This window comes from Adiantum capillus-veneris, chromosome 19, assembly GCF_014529385.1.
Source record: "Adiantum capillus-veneris isolate H3 chromosome 19, ASM1452938v2, whole genome shotgun sequence".
Taxonomy (NCBI): domain Eukaryota; kingdom Viridiplantae; phylum Streptophyta; class Polypodiopsida; order Polypodiales; family Pteridaceae; genus Adiantum; species Adiantum capillus-veneris.
This window is the reverse complement of record NC_140949.1, coordinates 44,773,022-44,778,821: the sequence shown is the minus strand read 5'-3', so window position 1 is coordinate 44,778,821 and position 5,800 is coordinate 44,773,022.

Here is a 5,800-nt window from a genome sequence, read left to right as displayed (position 1 = left end):
AGGTGACCTCAAAACACTGAAGTGTATGTATAATTGTGGTATGGGTGCCATGGCAAAGTCTCCATGCTTGTATTGCATGGATCCTGCAAAAGTGATGGACCCAAAGTGGTGGCGAAAGGCTCCTACTAGTCACAATCAAGACTCTAATTTTTAACGAATTCTAGATATACCACTTGTTAATGTCCGTATTTGTACAATACATGATCTCTGCCAAATTGTAGAGAAGTTGGTATATCTAAACATTGGGTTTGCTTGGAAAATAAAAAAGTCATCTGAACAACAAGTCACTTAAGAGGCTTTGGAACTAGTTTTATCAGATATTGGTCTACATGGGGGCAATGTGAAAATATAGTGGGACGAAAAAAGGTCAACCAATGAGAAAGATGTACCCTGCAAACCATCCATAGGTGGGGTCAAGGCACGCCGTTTTCTATCTAAACCTCAAGGTATGAAAGATGTGAAGCTAACAAAGCAAGGAAGAGTATATCACTCTACCTACATTAGCAAAGTTGAGTATATGCACTGGAAAAAACTACATTTAGCACTGAAAGACCAAGAGCCAACAACTCACAATGCAAAGGGTGATGTGTGGCATTCCATTGATATATTATTTCAAATGTGTGAGAATGATGATTGGTCGCAGGATAATCTCAGCAAGTTTAAACAGAACCTTCAGCTATACTGAAAAAATCCTTCAAGACAGCATGGAATGACACTCAAATCACTCATTACATGGTAAATTCAAAGCACCTCAAACATTCTTAGTACTAAGTTTGTGTTTAAATTTCTAAATTGATTTCTTCTTTTGCAGCACATTATTTTTAATCATTTGCCATACTTCATCAAAAAGTATGGGAATCCAGGTATATGGAACACCCAGGGCCTAGAGAAGTCTCATTACATGGCTAGAAATGCCTACTTCAGACACACACAACATGGAGGCTCTCGAAATAAGGCAAACAGTTTGAAGGAGTTATCTCAGTAGTTTTATCACCGAATCATTCATCGCATGCAACAAAAGAAAGTATTGGCCTCTTCAGCAATCGTACATGCAATCAGGCATTTGCAACTTCACAAAAGAAAGCAAGCAAACACCATTCAACAACTCAAGTGCTCTTGAAAGTCAAATCAGGTGGAGAGAGACAATGCAATATGCCAATCATCGGTGGAACAAGAGAGTTAGAGTTTAGATGATCGGATGTACCACAAATGCCTGTAGAAGTAAATTCAATATTTACCAGAACTATTTCAACATTTTGATGATTTGCAAATATCATTTGGCACCTCGCCCTTGTATCTGATCATTAAATGTTTGCCATACTTTAAGAGTTTAGTAGGGTTTTCTATCCCTAAAGATAAGGACATTGTTGTGTATGTGTAGTAATATGTTGCACGGCCCCCAGTATATTCTAGAGAGTAACCAAAACATAATCTCCCAAAAACTTCCTTGTCGACGAGGATAACTTTGTCAGCATTTTGTGGCAGCATTGGACCACCTAAGAAGCGAGATAATGTCTTCAAAGAATAGGTTGCAGTATTCCTCTCTTGTGAAATTCCGTTGTGGAAGATTAGGATGGGTGCCTCACATAAACTAGGAAGATATCCTAGACCTGCATCCCTACCACGGAACTGTCTTCTTCGACGATGAAGAAAGTCGTCCTTTTCAGCAATCCATGACTGTAAACAAAAGAAGTGTTTTGTGTGTGTGTGTGTGTGTGTGTGTGTGTGTGTGTGTGTGAGAGAGAGAGAGAGAGAGAGAGAGAGAGAGAGAGAGAGAGAGAGAGAGAGAGAGAGAGAGAGAGAGAGAGAGAGAGAGAGAGAGAGAGAGAGAGAGAGAGAGAGAGAGAGAGAGATGGGGGGGGGGGGGGGGGGGGGGGGGGGGGGGGGCAGGATTTTATACCATGAAACTCTCATCTTGCAAAAAAAGCTCATCCTTCCATAGGTTGACTGATCCGGTTGACACCTGCACTGGTCGCTTAAACCAATCCTCCATATCCTGTTTACTAGTTGATGGCTTAAGATTATTTTGAATAGTTTCAAATGTGGCTTCATCAGGAAGGCTTTCTTTATACTGTTTTGCCTTTTCAAAGCAGAGTTTAAGGCAGTCCAGTGGGTTACTGGAGATCTCCATTGCCTCATCATCACTACTGTCATCTAAAACAAATTCATTCCTCTCCTCCTGACACTTGGAGATAGTGGCTAGTGAAAAGTCCTCCCGCAAACAAAAAATACTTTGTATATCATGAAGGAAAATGTATGACCTATCTCCAAATTTAAACTCTGGCACTCCTGGTAGCATTAAGGTGGCTTTCCGCTCATTGAAACCTGACACATCTAGAGGTAGCTTGATATCTGAGGTTTTCACTGAGAGAAGATTGCTTTGTTTCACCTCTTTTGCTTCTTCTTCAAGATCAATGGACTCCTCTATCTCTATCACTTCAATATATTCCTCATTCTTTTCCTCTTTTCATATGTTGGTAAATCTTGTTCCTCCATGACCTCCTTAGGGTCTTTCATAAAACTTATAAATAATCCATTTAAAAATATTAGAAATCCAAAAAAATCTTGAATCAGCTTGCACTCCCATTCATGTAAGCTGCACCAATGGGGCATGTACATAAGAGGCAGCTGATTGTGCTTCTTGTAAGACTGTCTTTTAGGATCACAGTCTTTTAAATGGACTACCACCATGTCACCAACATTAACCCTGCCCTCTTGAGTGTGAAGCTCAAACTTCTCTCGTTCCAGCTTCAAGTGTTCACTCTGTTCAACTATAAACACATCAAGATTAAGTGGAGCATTAAAAATACAGGAGACCAAATCAAACTTATCACCAGCCCCAGATAAAACTGCAAAATTTAAAAGCCTTTCATCAATCAGTGTAGGGTCTTCATAAATAACTGTCTCTTTTTTCTTTTGGATTGTTGCAACACATTGGGCACTCTGCAAAGTAGGTGCTGAAAAATCCACTTCTCTCTTAAGTGAGTTGGGTAAAGTAAATTTTGGAGTAGTAGGGGACTCCATTTCTACAGATGGATTAGTATCAGGCTCCTCCAAACCTAGAGCAGGCTCCTCCAAACTCATGGCAGGCTCTGCAGCAAATATATCAATGGGTTCTGTGAAGTCTACATTCCTCTTCATTGATGTTTTTAACAGCTCCGACAGTCTTCTCGAAAGGTTTGCTTGGCCAACAATGCGCTCGGGATCTATTTTCTGCCTCTTCCTCCTATGTGATCTTAATCCTGCCATTTATTTCATACTCACAAATATAAGTTTCATCAAAAATATATAAAAAGGAGATCATTAAATGATCATATAAGTTTTGAATAAACTATAGCTAGGTATCTCACAGTTATTACCAACTAATCATATAGACTATAAAATAAGATGATTAGTATGGATAAAATGCAAAACTGGGTTATATTTGTGAAGAGTAAAAGCCATACAAGTGGATCACGGCGCACAAAGTACATAAACAAAAATCCACACAGCTACAGGCGCGCCGTGATCCACTTAATGGGCTTTCATAAAATAGAATTGCTACCGGAACATCAAAGAATTTTTTTTTTCAAAAAAAACGTTTGTACAATATCAAAACAGGATAACAACGTGCAGAGTATGTAAACTAATGTCAACAACTCTACTGGCGCGCCGTGATCCACTTTACAAGCTTTCATGCATTGAAATAGCTACAATATTATTCTACAAAAAAATCCTTTGTAAATATTAGAAGAGGATCATGGCGCACGAAGTATGTAAACGAATCGCCATAACGTTACTAGAGCGCCGTGATCCAATGTTGTTTTCTAAATTGTGAAATGGTCTTTTACATTTTGAAGCACAATCCCTAGACACAACTAAACTAAGGACATAATGAAATTTAAGAGGTTGACTTTACATTTGCCAGGACTAGACATTGTTGTTGGAGTAGAGGTTCAGGACTCAGAATGTAGTTTTGGGTCTTCAAGCTTCTGAAGGGGGCAGAGGCCTTCTTAGGTGTCTCTTTCTCACTCCCTCACTCTCTCTCTGTGTCTCTCAAGCCTCTCTCTCTCTCTCTCTCTCTCTCTCTCTCTCTCTCTCTCTCTCTCTCTCTCTTCATGCAATAATAGATATTACCGTTGGCGTTTTTAACGAAGCAAGCCGCATATATTATACACGTGTTACAAGGACATGCATTAAATGGGCGATACAACCACAATAAGTACTTTATAACAAATCAAAAATATGTGTATATTCATAGTAACAAATGCACACTTGAATTCATGATGTGTGTGTGTGAGAGAGAGAGAGATAGAATGAAATAGAAAGAGAGAGAGAGGGAGAGAGAGAAAAAAGGCGACATAGACGACCTCTGCGAGAAGGAGAGAGAGACAGATAATGAAAAAGACGACCTTTGCGAGAGATAGAGAGAGACACCTACAACCAACACATCCTCTACAACCAAGGTGCAAGGCTCCTACAAGCGTTTTCTTCCATTTGAATTCCACCAATAGAGGTATTCCCAAAGTGGTTTTTAAAGCTGAAGAAAGAAAGAGAGAGAGAGAAAGAGAGAGAGAGAGAGAGAGAGAGAGAGCGAGCGAGAGCGAGAGAGCTAGAGTTTTTGAATGTCTGTTGGGTTTGAAAGAGAAAGACAGAGAGAGATAGTGTTTTTGAAGGCTTGCTTGGTTTGAAAGAGGAAGATACATGGAGAGAGAGAGAGAGAGAGAAAGAGAAGGATGTCACAAAATGGATTACGGCGTGCGATGAACTGTTTTCTTTGCTTATTTTTGTGCCCGCGCGTCGTGATCCATACACACACACACACACACACACACACACACACACACACAGAGAGAGAGAGAGAGAGAGAGAGAGAGAGAGAGAGAGAGAGAGAGAGAGAGAGAGAGAGAGAGAGAGAGAGAGAGAGAGAGAGAGAAAGAGTACTACAAAACTGTTGAGGCATGAAATAGATCATCCTCTTGTGGATCACGATGCGCAATAAGCTACTAGCCTGGCTTAAAGCTGAGCCTGCACACCGTGATCCACAGAAAAAGGGGGGAGAGAGAGAGAGAGAGAGAGAGAGAGAGAGAGAGAGAGAGAGATAGGAGAGAGAGAGAGAGAGAGTAATAGGTAGTATTCTACATCTCAAGATTACTACTTTACACACAATTTCATCATCAATAAAATTGGGGTTTGTTTCCTAAAAGGCATGAACTAGATTTCAAACTTTTCTCCATCCACTTGTGGATCACGATGCACAATAGGCTATTAGCCCATGTCAAACCTGAGCCCGCACGCCGTGATCCACAGAGAGAGAGAGAGAGAGAGAGAGAGAGAGAGAGAGAGAGAGAGAGAGAGAGAGAGAGAGAGAGAGAGAGAGAGAGAGATCCTCTGCATTTTTCTCTTCCAATGGAATGGTAAGAACTAAGGCAATAGCAAGGAAGGCAGAGAAAGGACCAGGGCTTGCAAAGAAAGCATGTGGAAGGTCTGCTAGTAAGAAAAAAACTTCAAGTAAACCAATGAAGATATTGAAGGGACCAAGAATGAAGAATATTCAAATAAACACAGGTTTATTTAAGGAGATCAGAAAAGCTCAGAAATGTATTGAGCTTTGTGTCCCTAAACTTTCTTTCCAAAGAGCAATAAGCAAAATTTGTGAGCAAGCATGTGCTTGTACAATGAGATGGAAGGTTGTTGCCCTGCTATGTCTTCAAGAAGCAGCAGAAGATTTTTTCATGGAGTATTTTAATGATATCACCATTGTTGCTGCTCATGCTCACCGGGTGACAATATTGGACAAGGATAGTGAGACTCTCAAGAG